Source organism: Euleptes europaea, chromosome 19 (genome assembly GCF_029931775.1).
Source record: "Euleptes europaea isolate rEulEur1 chromosome 19, rEulEur1.hap1, whole genome shotgun sequence".
NCBI lineage: Eukaryota > Metazoa > Chordata > Lepidosauria > Squamata > Sphaerodactylidae > Euleptes > Euleptes europaea.
The window spans coordinates 7,864,052-7,885,029 of record NC_079330.1 but is presented as its reverse complement, the minus strand read 5'-3'; the positions used below and the strand labels follow the sequence as shown (position 1 = coordinate 7,885,029).

At 46.8% G+C, this 20,978-nt stretch overlaps 1 protein-coding gene across 1 annotated transcript in view; it reads right to left on the bottom strand.

Annotated features, from left to right (window-relative positions):
• The window catches only part of SKI (SKI proto-oncogene), a 161,427-nt gene that overhangs the window by 14,360 nt on the left and 126,089 nt on the right, over positions 1–20,978 (bottom strand). The gene's annotated exons all lie outside the window — the stretch shown is intronic.

Sequence of the window (20,978 nt, the reverse complement as noted above, 5' to 3'; positions counted from 1 at the left end):
GACAGAAATCGATGCCTGCCCATGCTTGCAGTCCTCACACTCTTTCCCTGGGAGGGAACTGGGACTAGAGGGAATAAGGGCTTCAAGGAATGACGTTCTGAGCCAACTGGCACCCTGGCAAGACCATTTAACCTGGAAATCCCCACCCCATTCCCGATGGCTTCCCCCTCTCCTCCCTCCCACCTCTTCACAATGGTGTCCACAGTGTCTTATCGTAACTCACACCGAGCATAAAATTAACCCCCAAGCGCTGTGCCAAATGCCGACACCATCAGATCTGCAAAAGGGCTTCTTTTGGCCCAGCTTGGGGAAGGAAGGTGTGGGGGGGGGGGAAACTAGATTGTGTTTGGACTAGCTCCAAGAACAGCCAGGACACTTTTCCAACGTGGGGATGTCCCCAGAGGAGAGGGGAGGGTCACGAAGACGGAGGAGAAGAGCCTCCTTCTACTTGCTGGAACTGCTGCACAAGTGAAAAACAGTGACGGCACCCGAATGCTATTTGGCAAGCGCCGACGGATCCCGTCCCCGTCCACTGGGATGGCGAGCTCAGCAGGGAGGGGAGCCCGAAGCGGGGAAGAGACCTGGAATGAAAGGAGCAGCAGGTGCTACAACTCAGCGGAGCGCCTTCTCTTTCTTCCCCCCCCTTCCCCCTTTCCATTTTTATATCCCTCTCCCTTTTCCCTCCGCCCTCTGCTCATCTGCAAGAAAGAACATTTTGTGCAAGCTGGAGACAGCCATTTGGGAGGGTTAGAATGTGTGTGTGTGTGTGTTTGTGCGGAGGGGGGGGTTTTGAAACTCACACAGGGAGATAATGCCAGAATAGCACAAGTTGAGGCTAAAAAGGAACGGGGGGGGGGGGGGGGGAGAGATAGCCGGGAGCAAAGTGTCAACTCCTGAAAAGAATTTGGGATGATTCGGGAGGGGAAAGCGGAGTGTGCAAGGCAGGAAGAAACATGCAAACCCCCCCCTCCCCGACACACTGCCAAAGCGCAATCTACTCCCTCGCTCTGTCATCGAGGCAATGGAGAGAAACCGCAGAGAGAAACGTGAGCGACCCGCAAAAGCAAGTCCTAACGGGGCCGACCCGTTCCGGCATTCCAGGAGCATTCCAGAAGGTGGAGGACGCTCGTTCCTCGTCCCGCCCCAGCACATGCCTCGTGCTCGCAGACAAGAAGCGGAAACGGGGAGCTACAGCGGACGGTGCGGCCTGCAAAAGCCCCATCAGAAAACAACGGAAGAGTTTTGAGTCCAAATGGCAACCTTTTTACGATTATTATTCAAACAACGCATAAATATTGTCGAAGGCTTTCACGGTCAGAGTTCATTGGTTCTTGTAGGTTATCCGGGCTGTGTAACCGTGGTCTTGACCGTGGTCCAAGACCACGGTTACACAGCCCGGATAACCTACAAGAACCAACGCATAAATATTTCCAGCAAGTGGACAGGATCTGTAGTGAGGATAGGCACTGAAGCTTTAAGAGCAGGTTATCTTTAAGTCGCCTTACGTTACCTGAAAGGGTTCTAAGGTGTTCTAAGATTTAAAAAAAATAAGAACTGAATTTTGAATGGCTTATTATAACGCTTGCTATTCAAATATTCCATAATCATTTTAGAATATCACAAGGCATTTATAACGAGATACTTAACTGAAATTTTAAGATTATGTGTATAAGTTACTAGTAAGATTTATAAGGTGTTTTAGGTCATAGCGTATGAATGGAAACTTTGACAAATCTGCTATCTTTCTTTTTTTTATTATAGTCTTGTTAAGGCTTGGAAGATACAATATGTTTTATTTTGCCGTTTCCCCTATCCCTCCTCTTTTTTTCTGTACCCCTAAATCTTACAATAAAAATAAATTAATAATAATAATAAAAAAGCCACGCAACAGAGTCCTCTCTCGGGGAGAGGACTCCCCACACACATCTGGGGGAGAGGACTCCCCCCACACACATCTAGGGGAGAGGACTCCCCACACACACAGGAAGGCAAAAAAGGCCCGCACGTCCTCTCAACTGAACCTTAAACAAACAGCCCAGAAAACTTCCTCTGTGGTCTTCCTATCTGCTGGCTCCCAACCAACAAATCTAATGAAGGGAGAAAGGCGGAAGCAGCCGCCGTTGTAATGGGCAAGGACGCTCCTAACCACTACACCACACTGTCTCTCTAAGAAAGCCTCGTGCTCATCCTCTCAGTCTGGAAGGATTCGTCCACCCGCTCCTGCGAAATCTCTGCTAGGTCATTGGTGCTATTCGTCTCTTGGATAACAAGCAGGAATGTACCTATTGATACTAGCCATTTTTTGATGGGGTGTTATTTATTTACGACATTTTTAGCCTGCCTTTCTCCTAAAAAGGACCCAAGGCGGGTTACAATGATTTTAAAAATAACCCTGGAGTCACAACCCTGGAGTCACAACTCCCACAGGCTTTTTGTTTCCGGCTGTGGGAGAATCGGGCATCAAGTTTCCTTTTCAACAGAGTTTGTGGGACACTTTCTAAGGGGTGGCTTTAGCATAACAGACAGGCAAGAGTAGAAGAAGAAGAAGAGTTGGTTTTTATATGCCGACTTTCTCTACCACTTAAGGGAGACTCAAACCGGCTTACAATCACCTTCCCTTTCCCTCCTGACAACAGACACCCTGTGAGGTGGGTGAGGCTGAGAGAGCTCTAAGAGAGCTGTGACTAGCCCAAGGTCACCAAGCTGGCTTCATGTGCAGGAGTGGGGAAACAAATCCAGTTCACCAGATTAGCCTCCACCACTCATGTGGCGGAGTGGGGAATCAAACCCGGTTCTCCAGATCAGACTCCACTGCTCCAAATCACCCTCTTAACCACTTCACCACGCTGTATTCCCCATTTCTGTCAGTGCAACAGGTAGATTCTGTCCTTTAGGAGAGCTGCAAATCTGCCGGGCTGGAAGGAAGGCTGCGTGCTTTTTTCTGGTACCTCCGACCACGCCCGGCCAATCTTGACTGTCCTGACCGTGATCCAGAGAGGGCTGCTGCCTACTGCCACATGCCCAAGGGAAGATTCTTGGCTTGTGTTGCTTGAACCGCAACACCCCTCCCTCACACTTCCCACAGAGGGAGTTAAAATACAGTTTGTGATATAGTGTTGGGTGTGCGTCCGTCTAAACTCCTCCTTGGTACACCTAAGCCTGTGGGCGCGCCCTGGAGTTGCTCTTTGGATCCTGGCCACTGGATTTCAAGGAAGAAAACAAGTTGTAACCCAGATATTTCAGGTGCAATTTCAGCAGTGAATTTGTCCGTCTCAAGGTCATTCCGCACATACTTTTATTGTGTGTGTGTGTGTGGTGCTGTCAAGTTGCTTCCGGCTCATGGCGACCCTATGAATCAGTGTCCTCCAAAATGTCCCGTCTTTGACAGCCTTGCTCAGATCTTGCAAATTGAGGGCTGTGGCTTCCTTTATTGAGTCAATCCATCCCTTGTTGGGTCTTCCTCTTTCCCTGCTGCCCTCAACTTTTTCTAGCATGACTGTCCTTTCCAGTGTCTCTCGTCTTCTCATAATGCTTTTATTACCTGGATTAAATTTTGGTGCCAGCCAAACAAGACTGTGTTTGGCCCAATTGGCTAGCTTGGCCCAGTGCTGTACTAGCAAAAAAACAAGTGAACAGATTTTTCTCACCCGTCTCTCCTCCTTAAGGCCAAGTTATAATCATCCAGCCAGCGGGCTCAGTGATAACATAGCTGGCAGGAGCGCCTGCTGGTTTGTTTTTCAGATGGACATGTCAGGACAAATTCCAGGGCCCAACAGACGAGGCTTTCAGGCCAAAGGGGTTCTGTGGCAAGAGACACCCAAACGCCCGGCACCAGACTCAGTCACACTGACCTACTTCCAGGTTTTAACATAGTCACCCGAAATAACCTGAACGGAAATATCTAGTGCATCTTGTTTTGAGTCACATGAACACCAACCTTGGTGAGATTTTGCTGAGCACTTTCCATCTGGAGCTATCCAACACCGATCCTTGTTTTTCCCTGCCGTCAAGTCACAGGTGACTTATGGCAACCTCGTAGGGTTTTTCAAGGCAAGAGACATTGAGAGGTGGTGCGCTATTGCCTGCCTCAGTGTCAGGACCCTGGTATTCCTTGGAGGGCTCCCATTCAACTAGCCAGGGTCAGGGTTGAGAGTGTGTGACTGGCTCAAGGTCACCCAGCAAGCTTCCATGGTGCAAGTGGGGATTCGGACCTGGCTTTCCCAGGTCCTCGTCCAGCACCTTAACCACTATACCATGCTGGCTCTCTTCAAGCAGTATAAATAAGTTTAAAACAACATAAAAACAGATACTTAGACGGACAGTTTCAGGGTCTTAGTTGAGGACTTTCACATCACATATGTGTCAGGCCTTTGCCTTTTTTGCTGGAGCAAAGGCTCTTGACATGAGTCAGGCCAGGTTCTGGCCACATGTCAAGTCCTTGGTTCTCATGCCTATGAACGTCTGTGTACAGTTTCGCTCATCCTGTTTTCTGCAGCTGTGGTAATGTTTAGTCTGTCTTCCTGGGAACCGCTTATCTCGAGGTTGCCTAGCAATGTTTACCTTTTCAGTCGGTAGTGTCTTTAACGTGTAACCTGCCTGTGTTCCCCATTACTAGCCTCACCTGCCTGTAGGCAGTCAGTCCTTTAATCTGTCTTTTGCTCCTAATAAAGTATTACTGCTTCAGAGCTACCTGCCTGGATGAGTTTGCTGATGGGATGCTAGGGACAGAAGCCTGAAACTGACAATATGGCTCGGTCCTTTTGACTGGAGATTGAACCTGGGACCTTCTGCATGCAAAGCAGAGGCTCTTCCACTGAGCCACAACCCGTCTCCTATAAAATTCCTACAAAGTTTGTACGAAGGCTCTGGGGAAAAGGCATAAGAACACAAGAAAGGCCATGCTGGATCAAGCCCAGCAGTCTGTTCGCACAGTGGCCAACCAGGTGCCTCTAGGAAGCCCACAAACAAGACGACCGCGGCAGCATTATCCTGCCTGGTGGTTTAGTACCCTCCAACCACTCCTGTGTGAACGGGGTGGTTTTTCAATCTTTTACCTGCACCACAGGGATAACTGCAGACCATTGCATAGCAGCCGGTGACCGAGACACGTGGCTCCAACCTCCTGCAATAGTCTGCACTTTTAAAAGTCTGCAATCATGGGGACGTCGCTTTTCAAAACAGGATTTCGCGCTGGGAACATAGAGCAAGGCTTCAAACGAGGCCGACGCCAAGCTCAAACGCCTCAAATACAAAAATTAAAATATCTGTGTATTTTCTACAGCGTGCTCATCAGGCCTGAGCCATTATTTTGATCATTTGGAGATGAAAAACACTATATATGTGCAAAAACATAATGCAGTTGGACTAATGCAATTATAAGGCTGTAGGTGGCGGGGCTCTCCTCCCCCTTCCTTTTTTATCGTCTCACAACTACTTGGTACACAGAGACAAGATCCATTCTAGTCATGGGTAAGGGTGGAGCTTCCTGTTTCAGCAGCTGCTGCTGCTGCTAAAATGGGAAAAAATAATTTTTACAACCATTTCTCTGAAAGAGCAAGAAACCACAAGACCCGACACTAGTCTGATACTGGTTTGCAGAAACCTCAAAGCTAGATTTCTCGAGAGGATTCAAAAGAACCTCGGGAGATGTTAACTGATTTCTTATGGTGTAAACAGCTATTGTGCAAGGCTGGACCCAGGGGGCAGGACCTGGTGAAGGGTGGTGGAAGCTGCAGTTGCAAGAGACCCGGCGGGTTGCAGGAAAAGAGTAGGCGCCTTTGTGGTTTCAGGGCGTGGGAACATGTTGCACTCTGGGGAGTACGGGGTTTTTAAGGGCCTCTTGCTTGAACTAATAATGCCCAGTCACATCCGAGATCAGAAAATGGCAGTCCACTTGCAAGCATTTCATTTCCCCAATTTGCCAATAGAGGTACACAAGAACATAAGAGAAGCCATGCTGGATCAGACCGAGGCCCATCAAGTCTCACAGGGGCCAACCAGGTGCCTCTAGGAAGCCCACAAACAAGACGACTGCAGCAGCATCCTGCCTGTGTTCCACAGCACCTAATATAATGGGCATGCTCCTCTGATCCTGGAGAGAATAGGCATGCAGCTTGACTAGTATACATAAGAACATAAGAAAAGCCCTGCTGGATCAGACCAAGGCCCATCGAATCCAGCAGTCTAGTCTGTTCACGTGCCCAACCAAGGCCTCATTTCCCTCTACCCAAGTCATATCTGCCATCCGTTTGGTGCCCAATTACACTTCCGACACGTAACGGGAAGGGGCCATGGCTCAATGGTGGACCATCTGCCTTGCATGCAGAAGGTCCCAGGTTCAATCCCCGCCATCTCCAGTTAAAAGGATAAGGCAGCAGGTGATGTGAAAGACCTCGCAGAGCCACTGCTAGTTGGAGAAGACAACATGACCTTTGTGGACCAATGGTCTGATTCAGTTCAAGGCAGCTTCACGTGTTCAAAAAGTAGTTACATTCCTTTCGAGGTGCTTCCTCCACCTCCCTGGTTAAGTAGCAAGATTAACTTCCCTAGAGTTGCAAACAAGAACACAGACGAAGAAGATATGACCAGTTTTCCTCCTTTGCCACTATGTTTGGTGCAGCACATGAGCACAAGAGCTAGGTGAGATGGCCTATTGATGTTCTTTTCCATATGGTGACATCCTAGGCAAACGTTTCTTCCACTGTGATAGATCACGATGGGTAGCCATGTTAGTCTGACAATAACAGCAGAAAACAGCAAGAGTCCAGTGGGACCTTAAAGACTAACACAATTTCCGGCAGGGTATGAGCTTTCGTGAGCCACCGCTCGCTTCTTCAGAAAGCTCATATCCTGCCTGAAATTTTGCTAGTCTTTAAGGTTCCACTGGACTCTTGCTCGCTTCTTCCACTGATAGCTACTGGACTGAGCTTATTTTGTTAAAACAAATCTAGGTCTTCTACTGCAGACCAACATGGCTACCCTCTGAAACTCTTATTTTATCAACTTCACCCCAAGATAGAGATGCTGAAGGCTCGCGCAGAAACCGCTACTGTTTCTACGCTGTGCTTTAAAAGGTAATAGTTTCCCGGTCATTCACAGTAAGTATGGCCCTGATGCCTGGCTGGGAAGAGGATGAGGGGATGGTGTTTCCAGTATCTCTGTTGATTCATACAAATCCCAAAGAAGGCTTACTGAATCTGAGTCTATAAACATGGCAGTGCTGATGTTGCTTCTTCGTTTTCACGAGGGTGCCGAGAAGAAGAATTACAACCCATTAAACCACAGACCGAAAAGCATGGTGGCGTCGAACTGTGGGAGGTGTCGCAGTCAGAAAGGGTTCTGCGGGAACCAAAAGCGATATAAACCTTTCCTCTAAAGATAATAATCTTGTTGGGTTTGGGGTGTTTTTTTTTAAAGTAGGGTTATAAACACAGCGTGTTAGATCAGTGGCTAACAGACCACATCATGGATGCAAAGTATATTGGGGGCCAGGGGATGATTAGTGTTTTGTTACTGGCAAAAGCATCGGCTGATCTTTTATCATAATAAGTGGATGAATGGATGAATGAATGCTGGCAAATGCAGCCATGCACAATATGTAGCTTACCAGGACAAATTCACATATGGTGGTAGCCCAACATAATCATCTGTTTTTGCAGGATGTTCCGGGGATGGAGAAATGGGAAAGGGTAGGTAGGGTTGATGGGTGCCGCTTGAGGTGTCCTGTCGATCGCCACTCTTACTGGCCTAGCAAAAGTTTTGCATCATTTAGTGGTGGAGGAGAAGTTATGTCCCTCTACACAGTTGAGAGCTCCGTGCACACCTGAGCAATACGGTACCTGAACCGCCACTCCAAGAAGATTCCACTGCTGTGTTTAAGTATCAGTTCCTTTCACTTGCCAGGTGATCAACAAAATGTCACTATCTTCCTTCTCTCCTCTGGAGATTCTCCCAAGAACTATTTTTGTTGGCTTTTTGAACAAAGGATGTCCCATCTCCGCACCAATTTTTAGAAAATCATTCTACGTGAAGTTTGGCGAAAACCCAACTCCACAACTGCATGCTTACAAACTGGCTGCCTCTCTTAAATTGCATGCTTTTGGTTTTTTTCTATTTTCTGTGTTGGGACCCGCAACTGAAAAATAAGCGCACAAAGTTTTGTCCTTTTTGGCCTGTCTGGGAAGGGCTAGAATTTAGGTAGGGCACAAAGCATTCCCACATAAAAAGCAGCTATTTATATGTGATATATAATTTTTTAAAATGTGGCCTGCTGCAGAATAATATTTAGTCTGGTGCTGACTGACCGGCATAAATAACACGTCTCGGTCAAACCCAGAAGCCCAGCAACATGCTGCACCAGGAGATTTACTACATTCTGACAGTATATATTTAAAGAAGAAAAAGCTGCCTCCATCTAAACAATCCGTTCTAGGAAATGCTTAACTCCGGCCTAGGGGTGGTATGTTTTGAAACTCGGTTTCTCGGCTCAGGTGGCAGGAATCCAGCCCGTTAGACCAAAGGCCTCTCTGTCTTGCCTCCCCAATGCAAGGACTGCGGGATGCCCGACGGCGGGAGGTATTTGCTTTCCAGATCCTGCCCAGTGTCGACTGGTGGCTGCCGCTGTGTCGCCCCACAATTGACCCATGGGGAAATCTGCAAAAACCGCAATCTGGGAGAGCTTCGGGAAGGGTTAGGAAAGGGGAGAAGCTCAGCTAGATGCGAGTCTAGTAACACCGCAAAGAACGGGGTTTTCGTGGTATAAGCTTTTGAGAGTCAATGCTCTCGAAAGCTCGTCCCCTGAAAATCATGTTGGTCTCTAAGCTGCTAATGAACTGACCCTAGAAGCTAAAATTACTAAACTGAGGCTGTCGTACTTTGGTCACATTATGATAAGACAAGAGTCACTGGAAAAGACAGTCATGCTAGGAAAAGTTGAGGGGAGCAGGAAAAGAGGAAGACCCAACAGATGGATTGACTCAATAAAGGAAGCCAAGGCCCTCCATTTGCAAGACCCAAGCAAGGCTGTTAAAGATAGGACGTTTTGGAGGACATTGATTCATAGGGTCGTTTTGGAGGACATTGATCCATAACCCTTAACACAACACACACAAGCTGCTACTGGACTTGAATATAACAGCTTACAGAAAATCTCCAAAATGTCTTTTAAATCTTATCAGTAGCTTTCCTGCACTATGAATAGCCCATACCCTTCTGGTCCCGTCGCACTCCCCCTCCTCAGTTTCAAAATAGCGGGGAATAGTTTGGGGGCAAAGAGAAGTGGCTACAGCCCTTCCAACATGGCAACGTCCAGGAGGGACGAGCGACAGAGGTGCATCAAATCTTGAGCGGCTTTACATCTATTTATACCCTGCCTTCCTTCCTAATGGGGACCCAAAGCGGCTTACCTCCTTCTCCTCTCCTCCATTTTATCCTCACAACGGCCCTGTGAGGTAGGTTAGGGCAGGAGTGTGTGATTGCTCCAGGATCTAACCGCTGCATAACACTGGCTCTAGGGAAAGTATTCTCGAGAAGCCATTTTCTAAATATTGTCGAAGGCTTTCACGGTCAGAGTTCATTGGCTCTTGTAGGCTATCCGGGCTGTGTGACCGTGGTCTTGGTATTTTCTTTCCTGACGTTTCACCAGCAGCTGTGGCAGGCATCTTCAGAGGAGTAACACTGAAGGAGAGACACTGTCCTTCAGTGTTACTCCTCTGAAGATGCCTGCCACAGCTGCTGGCGAAATGTCAGGAAAGACAATACCAAGACCACGGTCACACAGCCCAGATAACCTACAAGAACCATTTTCTAAAGTTTGTTGAAAACGAAATGTCATCCAAAAAACTCCCGAATGTGGCTCAGCGGTAGAGCATCTGCTTGGCATGCAGAAGGTCCCAGGTTCAATCCCCAACATCTCCACTTAAAGGTACTAGGCAAGTAGGTGATGTGAAAGACCCCTGCCTGAGACCCTGGAGAGCCACTGCCGGTCTGAGTAGACAATACTGACTTGGATGGACTGAGGGTCTGATTCAGTAAAAGGCAGCTTCATGTGTTCATGTGCGAGATCAATTGTAATAGCAGGAGATCTCCAGCTAGTGCCTGGAGGTTGGCAACCCTACTTGGTGCACATATTACTGGCAGCTGTTGGGGGGACCCTGGCTTTCCCCATCCTCTTCCCCACTGATGACCAATGTCGGGCGGCGGGAGATGCTTAGACGCCGTGGGAAATGTGCACCACCATCCCCGCACCTGTGCATAAGTCTCTCTGGATCACAGGCCCAGCTTATAGTATACAATGCCACATATTAAAAAAAATGCTCTGTGCATGAAACTTGGGTGGTATAATAACCTTATTGACAAGTTATAACATGGAGCGTAACTGCTTCTGACGCACTACATGAAGAGTGATCTGGATTATAGGAGTCTGGATCAGGGAGGCTTTGCTATAGTTTATAGAAATGCATTCCTTTTTTAAAAAAAGAGAGCCCCTCCCCACCTCCCTGCCTCTCTCAGACACTCTAATCTCATATTCTTAGTGGAATCCTCTCTTTGGAGCATGCACGCCGAAGCAAAAAATTCAGACGCTTTTCTGGAAAAATAAAATACCGCAGCCCCAATGGCGTCTTCAAACTCCCCAAATAGGAGGAAGCTTTCTGTCCTGTCGTTCCAAATAAATGCTTCCTCCCCCCCCTTTTCTTTTTTAAACAGAGGAAGTGGGCCGCAAACAGTGGTAAAATTTAAATTCACAACAGAAGAACAATTAAAATAATAGTAACAACAGAATGACAAATTGCTAGGGTTGCCAACCTCCAGGCAGTTACACTACAGAAAAAAGGGGCACCTCCACCGAATAGGTTAGGAAAACAGGAGAATAAGTTTACAAGAATAGCAAAAATCTTATTGAGTGCTTAGACATTAATGACAAAACAATGATGGAATACATAAACATGAACTACTATCCTGCTAATATATACAGTATATACAAAGCATGTAAGAATTCAGTCTCTATGCAACAAAATAGTCTTCTTGGTGTATGTTCTTCTTGATAATGAAAGATAAATGCTCAAAATAATCCAGAAAATGGTATACAGTCAGAGTAATCCCAATAATACAAATAATGGGAAAAGAAGGGGGGACGACCGTTTCACAGTCTTTTCTTCAGCCCCAAACCAGTGAACTAGCCTAATGATACATTAGGCAGAGAATTAATTTGGAAATATATCAACTCTTATGTTTCCAAATTAATTCTTTGCCTAATGTATCATTAGGCTAGTTCACTGGTTCCTCGAAGGATACTCCAAAGTGTGGCAATAATATTGGAAACACAAGAGTTGATTGGATTTGGGGACCTGTTGATCCTAGGTATAATGCCCTGACCTGGATGGCCCAGGCTAGCCTGATCTCGTCAGATCTCAGAAGCTAAGCAGGGTTGGCCTTGGTTAGTATTGGGATGGGAGACCACCAAGGAATACCAGGGTTGCTGTGCAGAGGAAGGCACTGGCAAACCACCTCTGTTAGTCTCTTGCCATGAAAACCCCCCAAAAGGGGTCACCATATGTTGGCTGCGACTTGAAGGCACTTTACACACACACACACATAATGCCACGTCCACCGACCAAAGTGGCCATTTTCTCCAGGGAAACTGATCCCTGCTGTCTGGAGATCAGTTATAGTTTCAGGAGATCTCCAGCCCACTACCACCCGGAGGTTGGCAGCCCTAAGCAGGCTGGAAGATATTCCTGCCTGCTCTCCGACATTTTCCGAGATGAAATCAGGGACATTTCTCGTGTTGTTTCCTTTCTTCACACCGAGGGCCACTCCTTCCACATACGCAGGCTATTTCACACCGCTGAAGCATCTCGCTCGCCTGCAGTATGCTGCATCAATTTGATCTGTCATCGCCAGTCCTATGATAACAGACACAACAGGCCCACGGGTCACCGCTTCCACAGGCTCTGCCCTACAGGCACCCTTGGTGCTGGTGAGCCTGCACCGACATGCCTGTGTGAACTTTTGCTCTCGATACCTCCAGTTCTCATGGGGAGATTTAACTTCTAGCAAGCCAGAGGAAAGGTATGGGACAAGGAGCATGACAACTTCAGAGCACACAAACAACACACCTGGTAAATAGGGTTGCCAGGTCCTTCTTTGCCACCGGCGGGAGGTTTTTGGGGTGGAGCCTGAGGAGGGCGGGGTTTGTTGAGGGGAGGGACCTCAGTGCCATAGAGTCCAATGGCCAAAGCGGCCATTTCCGCCAGGTGAACTGATCTCTATCGGCTGGAGATCAGTTGAAATAGCAGGAGATCGCCAGCTAGTACCTGGAGGTTGTATAAAAAAGTAATACCAAGCTCAAGAATTTTCTATGAAAGCTATATTCTTAACAGTGAGTATGCGCAAAGTGCTAGACAACAATAAAGTGACAAATGAAGTGACAAATTGTTGTCTAGCACTTTGCACATACTCACTGTTACGAATATAGCGTTCATAGAAAATTCTTGACCTTAGTATTACTTTTTTATGAAGCTTATCTACTTAATACCAGTGCATTTTTGGTTTAGTACCTGGAGGCTGGCAACCCTAATGGTAAAGCAGAGCCCCCAATAAGGTTGCCAGGTCTCTCTTCGCCACCAGCGGAAGGTTTTGGGGCAGAGCCTGAGGAGGGTGGGGTTTGGGGAGGGACTTCAATGCCATAGAGTCCAAGTGCCATAGAGAAAAGTGGCCATTTTCTCAGGGTGAACTGATCTCTATTGGCTGGAGATCAGTTGTAATAGCAGGAGATCTCCAGCTAGGACCTGGAGGTTACAAATTACAAGCTTACTTGGATTGCAATATATAGTTATATATTGCAACAAAGAGCAATCACTATGGCTATTTAAACAGAAACCAATGATAGCAATATATTATAAGCACAATTTCTTTTTAGTCTGTTGTTTCTTCACAAAGACATATAAACTTCACATATCAACGTATCCAACATGCCATGGTGCCATGGTGCCTACCACTCACTTTTCTGGTGCCCGCCAAGTGATTTTAGAAAGTGGGCGGGGCCAGGTGGGGCTTTTGCCCAGCAAAGCTTCTGCAGCCAGGTCACTTAGACAAGGTAGGGAGTTCCACATACTCCAGGGTTTCAGGTATATGAAAAATACGAGTTTATAAATTAATCATGGCAGGGAGAGCTCCAGAAAAGTCCTAATAGGATTGAATATGCTTCACAAGGTGAAGAATGCTGCTTGAAGGTCAGCTAAAGGAAATGAGAGCGGGGTGAGGAATCGCCCTGCCCCTGTCCCTAAATCTGTGCAGGGAGGGGTGTTTCTGGACTGCTTACCGCTCTCCTATTCTTCAAAGCATTGTTGTTTTAATAAAATAATAATGCTAATAGATTTGTTTTCTGTCATTGTCGAGGACAGGTGATCGCTCTCCTCGTCCATCTGTTGAATTTTATTTTAAGGCCTCCCGTGTTCACCTGCGCACCGATAGCAGCCTGCAGCGTGCCGAGCGGGGACTCGAGTTCATGCAAGGCCGTGCTTGAATATCCGAAGCCGGGCGACTCGGCTGCCCGCGGCGATCGCCACAGGGGGCTGCGCCTTCCCCCTTCTCAGGGGGCTGCCGCCCTTTTAAACAGAGGGCCGGCTTGGAGAAAATCAACAGAAGACACCCTGGGAGGGGAAAAAAACCCGCTGCCGGCTGAAGTCCCGTTTCTCATTCCGCCGTCACGAGCACCAGAAGCAGGGGGCGATCCAAATACGTAGGCTGCTTCCAAACTGGGACTATGGCACCTTTGTCTGCTCCGGGGAGAGGGAGAGCAAGTGTTCCGTGCAAACATATGTGCGCGATGCCCTGATGCATTTTGTTTGTTTGCGTTGCTTGAGGTGGGTGTGGATTCGAAGCAGGGCTGGCCCGCTGTCAATTGACAGATCGACCGAGCATAAATTGAGCGGTCAAACGCTGTCAAATGTTCCCTGAAGCCAAGATTGGCCCCTGTAGATGGCAGCTTTCCTTTTTTTCACTGCATTGTGGCGTCATTGGTTCAGGAGGGTTGCTTAACACACACACACACACACACACACACACACACAAACTCTGGAGCAGCACGCAAAGCAACTTCTGCACAGTACCCGCTTGTGGCCATGACCATTTTTCAAAAGGAACACAAGTAGGCCTCAATAACAAAGATTACTGCCTAGGACCAACCGTCTAGATTCATGGAACTGCAAATTCCTTATTTAAAAAAAAAAAATGTTTCACAACAGTTCAACAGCTTTTTTGGGATGTGGAATGGTATGGTATAGTCCAATCTCGACGGATCTTGGAAGCTAAGCAGGGTCAGTACTTGGATGGGAGACCACCAATGAAGACTCTGCAGAGGAAGGGGACGGCAAACCATCTCTGCTTAATCACTTGACTTGAACGCCCCTTACTGGGGTCGCCATGAGTCGGCTGCAGCTTGAGGGCATTTTACACATGCACAATCTGCTGAATGGTATGTGGAATGGTATAGTAGCCTGATCTCAGAAGCTAAGCAGGGTCGGTACTTGCATGGGAGACCCCCACGGAAGACTGCAGAGGAAGGCCGTAGCAAACCACCTCTGCTTCTCACTTGCCTGGAAAGCCCCTTGCTGGGGTCACCTAAATCGGTTGTGACTTGACTGCACCTACATACATATAATCACATTTTTAAATCATCGTTAAGTAACAACTCTTTTTATTACTGATGTGCTCTTTTTTTCTTGTTTGGGCCAATTATAAAAGTATCTGACTGTTTTCAGACCTCGGTGGATTTTCAAGCATTGGGGAGGGGCCGGGCTCAGTGGTAGAGCATCTGTTTGGCATGCAGAAGATCCCAGGTTCAATCCCCAGCATCTCCAGTTAAAGGGACTAGGCAAGTAGGTAATGTGAAAGACCACTGCCTGAGATCCTGGAGAGCCGCTGCCAGTCTGAGTAGACAATACTGACTTCGATGGACCACGGGTCTGATTCAGTAGAAGGCAGCTTCATATGTTCATGTGTTTGTGGTTGACCCCAAAAAAATGTTTTAACCCATCAAAGACTTATCAGCCCTGGTGTTGATATGATACAAGACTACCCTTCTCCCCCCACAACCCCCCCGAGCTAGTTGTCTTCAAAAATAAATGCCATCATGTCCTTTACCTGTGTTTGCACATAACCTACAGTTAGCCCCTCATTGTGCTGAATAAATATATCCTCTAAAGCCGCCGTCTTATTTAGTTTTGTGCAAGGGCTATAATTTTAAATTCAAATATTGGTTTCTCGTCAGCTTCAGACACATCCTCACAAAAGGAAAGCCACAACTTTGTGGTGTGTGTGTATTTCTTCTCTCTTCTTTTTTATAAGCACCAGTCAAGTTTCCAGTTCCGAGAAGCTCCAAGCCAGACGTAAACAGCGTTTATCCTTTATGTTATTCCCAGACACCCACAGCAGTGACCAAGTTGAGTAAATCCGGAGTGGATTTTGAAGCATCGCTCCTCCGGTATCTTTGCTCATGCCCACATGCAAAAACACATCGCTTGTCCTGGGATGTGCAGGAAGCTGGGATCTGGAAACGGCAAAGCCTACCATGAGTGAGAAATTATGGTTTAGATGTGTGTGTTCTCCCTCCCTCCAGTTAATATAAAGTTTTTGCACTTTGTGCATCCAAGTTAATTAGGCAACTCGTTGTTAGTAAAGAAGAAGAAGAGTTGGTTTTTATATGCCGACTTTCTCTACCACTTAAGGTAGAATCAAACCGGCTTACAATCGCCGTCCCTTCCCCTCCCCACAACAGACACCCTGTGAAGTAGGTGGGGCTGAGAGAGCTCTAACAGAGCTGTGACTAGCCCAAGGTCACCCAGCTGGCTTCATGTGTAGGAGTGGGGAAACAAATGATGCAGGGTCACACACTCTGAAAGTGACCAGCATTCGATTCAAGCAGGGAAGTCATTCTTTACACAATGAGAAATTCATTTGTGGCATTTATGGCCATGAGATACGGCAAGGGCCAGGGGCTTTAGAAAGGTTTTAGAAGAAGGGGAGTGTCCCTGTTCGTGAAGGAAAGGTCTATCTGAAGTGATTAGCCATGTTTGCTGAATAAACCCTGTAAGCATCATTAAGAGAAGCCCTGTTCACACATTAGAGTGAATGCATGCACATTGTGCACGTATGCGCACACATCTATTTATAAGGAAGACCCAACCTGCATTTACTTTACAAATGAAACAGGGGATGAGCACCTGGCTGAAATATGCCATTTCAATCACACATTCAGCTGTACGTATGTTTGAATAGGTTGATACTTGCACACAACTTATGTGGGAGACATATATAGCCCAGCATAAAAACCTAAGACAATCCCACCAGATGTTGGTGTAATTTTAATATATACAACCTATTACATGCCTGGTCAGTTGTATATTGCCTGTATATGTAAATATATTTGTAATGTGCGTGCATGTTTTATATATGATTTAAATAGACCACTGAGGAAGGCCATATAGGCCGAAACGCGTTTGGCTTGTGGTGACAGACATCAACCTTAAGAACTGCCACTGTGTTATTTTAACGGTTTTTAAATCATTTTAATTCTTATATAGCGCTTCTAATAAATTATATATTTTCATTATTTATATATATATTTTTCATCCCACCCAACCTTGGGTACCCTACTTCCGTTTTCTAGGTTGGGTTCTATTCCCCTCTTTTTTCTTCTATGTATGTTTAAAGCAACATGAGAATTACTCAACACATATTTAAAGAAAAATAAAGTGTATTCTGTACGCGGATTGTACGTTAATTCACTGTAATTTGTGAACAGGGCTAGAGGCAGTGTGGTGTAGTGGTTAGAGCATTCACTGCGATCTGGGAGATCCAGGTTCAAATCCCTGCTCTGCTACGGAAGAAGAAGAGTTGGTTTTTATATGCCGACTTCCTCTACCACTTAAGGGAGACTCAAACCGGCTTACAATCACCTTCCCTTCCCCTCCCCACAACAGACACCCTGTGAGGTAGGTGGGGCTGAGAGAGCTGTGACTAGCCCAATGTCACCCAGCTGGCTTCGTGTGTAGGAGTGGGGAAACAAATCCAGTTCACCAGACTAGCGTCCGCAGCTCATGTGTGGAGTGGGGGAATCAAACCCGGTTCTCCAGATCAGGGTCCATCGCTCCAAACCACCGCTCTTCACCACTACACCATGCTAGCTCACTCTCAGCCTAATCTACCCCACAGGTCTGTTGTGAGGATAAAACTGAGGAGGGCAGAACAACACTGTAAGCCGCTTTGGGTCAGGGGGGGGGGAAGAGGGAAAATCAGTATATAAATTTCTCATTGGAAAGACTGCCAACAAATACCAGTTGCTGGGCACGCCTGCATGCCTTGCTTTGTGGGCAAACCAATGTGGGAAAATGGATTCTGGACTAAATGGCACTCTTGAGTGATCCTGCACGGATCTTCTCTGGTTGTTCTGTAACCATTCATGCTCAACCGAGGACTGGCAAGATGTCATCTTGCAGAGCTCCCTGGTAGCTTCAGCCAGGCCACAAAGCGAAGGGTCGCCCACGAGGCTTACAGCAAGTAGGGCAGTGAAATAGAGGGAAAAGGTGACTCACGACGTTATCAGGCGCACGTTCTCAGTCCTCACCTGAGCGACTAGAACTACACCAGCGCGGAGCGGAGAATCGCCTTAATCTTTCGTCCCACACGCGACCTATAAAAATGCCTGAAGGAGTTTTTGGGAAAGCGGGTGCTTTTGAGGATGCTTTTAGCAAACAGGGAAACAAAGGCACCTGGCTACTGCAGAAGGTATAAATGACAACTTTTAACAGCCATCTATAGTTTCATCCCAGTCGGAGAAACGTTCTGCCCTCTTTTCAGCTGTCAGGGGGATGAACTCGGATGTGTCAGTCTGGAGAGGGGCCGTGGCTCAGCGGTAGAGCCTCTGCTTGGCATGGAGAAGGTCCCAGGTTCAATCCCCGGCATCTCCAGTTAAAGGGACTAGGTGAGTAGGTGATGTGAAAGTCCTCTGCCTGAGACCCTGGAAAGCCATGGCTCAGTGGTAGAGCCTCTGCTTGGCATGGAGAAGGTCCCAGGTTCAATCCCTGGCATCTCCAGTTAAAGGGACTAGGTGAGTAGGTGATGTGAAAGACCTCTGCCCGAGACCCTGGAAAGCCATGGCTCAGTGGTAGAGCCTCTGCTTGGCATGCAGAAGGTCCCAGGTTCAATCCCCGGCATCTCCACTTAAAGGGACTAGGCGAGTAGGTGATGTGAAAGACCGCTGCCTGAGACCTTGGAGAGCCACTGCCAGTCTGAGTAGACAATCTGACTTTGATGGACCAAGGGACTGATTCAGTATAAGGCAGCTTCATGTGTTCATGAGAGAGCATTTGCTGAAAGGTGTAAGTGATGCTCGCGAAGGGCTGAGGGCAACACGAGGCAGCTGTCAATCCAAAGCTGTTCGTAATTTGACTTTCTAGCCATCTTGACTTTCTAGCTATCTCCTCCTTTTTATCCTCACAACGACACTGCAAGGTAGGTCAGGCTACACAGAAACTGGTTCAGTGGTGAGCTTCACGGCCGAGAGGGGACTTGAACCCTGATCTGGGACATCCGTTCCTACTCTCAGTCAACATAAACAGCAGAAACCTGCTTTCTTGCTTCTTCCCCACAGCAGTCTCTCGCTCACCCAATGGAAAATATAATCCGTGCTTGGGGGGGAGGGACCGTTCCCCCTCGAAACAGCAACAACAAAAAACTCCTATCCAACATGGTCAAGTCTTGGAGTACAGCCAGTCATCATGACGCCGCTGAACCGGGTCAGAGGTACCGAGGCAGGAAAAATGCCCCCCTTCCTCTGGCAATTTTCTTTGGCGAACGTTGTGTGGGAACTCTTTGAACGGGACTGTTGATACTACTGAAGCTGCAGAGTGAAGGCAGGGAGGGGAAGCAGAGCGAGAGAGAGAAAAAAGGCGAGTATGTATCTGTGAGTCTAGAGCAGAGAGGAGTCCGCAAGGAGCCTCCGGGTAAAAACTGTCCAGACTGTTGGAAGTGAAGGACTTTGCGCTGTCTCTTAACCTCGGACTCCAGAGGGGGACAAGACTAGTGAGTCAGAGGCCATTTCTGCATGGGAGGTTTTGCCTAGGATTTGCCATTATCTAGAGGCACACTTTCCCCATCCGAATTCTCAAAACTCTGCATGGGGGCTTATTGTTGAGTTTTGAGAATTTGGATGGGGAAAGTGTGCCTCTAGATCAGTGGTTCCCAACCTTTTTTTGACCAGGGACCACTAGGACTTTTTTGTTCGGTGCAGGGACCCCAAGGTTCAAAATAAAAATTCAGAGAATTTGAAAATAAACTTTAATCATAACTGTTAGTTAAACATTAAGCTTAGAATAATATTTGAATATATATTTTTATAATAGAGAACTTTTAATTAAAAATATTAATTTATTATGGGTTTATAACTTTGTTTTGAGGACCTTAATTTAGTTCTCGCAGACCTCTGGTTGGGAACCAGTGCTCTAGATAATGGCAAATCCTAGGCAAAACCTCCCATGCATAAATGGCCAGAGAGATAGAGGGGACAAGACACTGGGGCATCCTTTCTCTGCTGCTCTGACCTATCCCTTTGATATGTAGATTGCTACTCTTAGGGAAACTTCCTTCCTTCCTGTTTCTTCCCCACCTCCTCACACACACTGGCACTCTTCTCCATCTTGCCACCACGAGGGAAGGACGCATGTCCTGGATCTCCCTCCATCCTGGTTAGTTAGAATAGATGGGCAACTATACTTTACTCTATCCTATCCAGAAATGGATTTCCTACAATAAATGAAGTATATTAGTTAAATAGACAAAAGGCTCCTAGCAGTTTTGTTCCTGGCACACACAGAGGTTTGGATGGGCTTCTCTGCGCACAACAGCCTTTGTGCACTCTGCTAATTTAACAGGGATTTGGGCATAACCAAGCCCTCACAATCCAACACAGACTCTTTGTGCCAATTTCCGTATTCCAGGGAAATGAACTCCCCATTTAACGGCCTGGTGTCCATGTTCTCATTGTCGCGGCCTCTAGCTCCGGCTTCTACTCATTCAGTTGGAATTTCCTTCCCATCCCATCCAACTATTGAGGGCAGGTTCGAATACAGCCCGAGTTTATCCCAGCTTCAAGTCTACAATATGCTTGCCTTCATGTGTTTGGGGATTGGCTTCATGGAGCAGGGCTTTCTCGGTGGCAGCCCCAAGGCTGTGGACAGCCCCGACGCAGCCAAGCATGGTGTAGTGGTTAAGAGCGGTGGTTTGGAGGAGTGGACTCTGATCTGGAGAACCAGGTTTGATCCCCCGCTCCTCCACATGAGCGGCGGAGGCTGATCCAGTGAACTGGATTTGTTTCCCCACTCCTACACATGAAGCCAGCTGGGTATGATACCGAATAACATTTTACTTCAAGAAGATTTTTGATCTATGCCACCACGGCTGCAAGATTGCTTTATGCAGCTCAATGGAAATCGACGGATATTCCAGAGAAAAAAGATTGGATATTAAAAATGCTAGAACTGGTGGAGATGGCGAAACTAACCGCAATGATTAGCCAAAAAGACAATGTGCGGTTTATAGGAGAATGGGAGGCTTGGAAGAATTACTATGAACAAGAATTGCATATGGGGAAAATGGAAGGTTACTCTTTGATCTGATCCATAATGTAATATTTATACGATTGAAAGAAAAATTAGATATATTATTAAGTATTAACAGGTAACATGAATGTAATGATAATATTAGGATCAGAATATATAATTTTATTTTGAGGTAGAAGGAGGTGATGGGGAAGTCATTATATTAGTTAATTAATTTATACTTTTAACAATGATTTTTGGTTTTCTTTTCACTATTATGATTTATCCTTTTTAATTGTTGTTAAATAGTGGTTGATATATTCAAAAAATCAATAAAAATTATATTTTAAAAAAAGCCATCTGGGTGACCTTGGGCTAGTC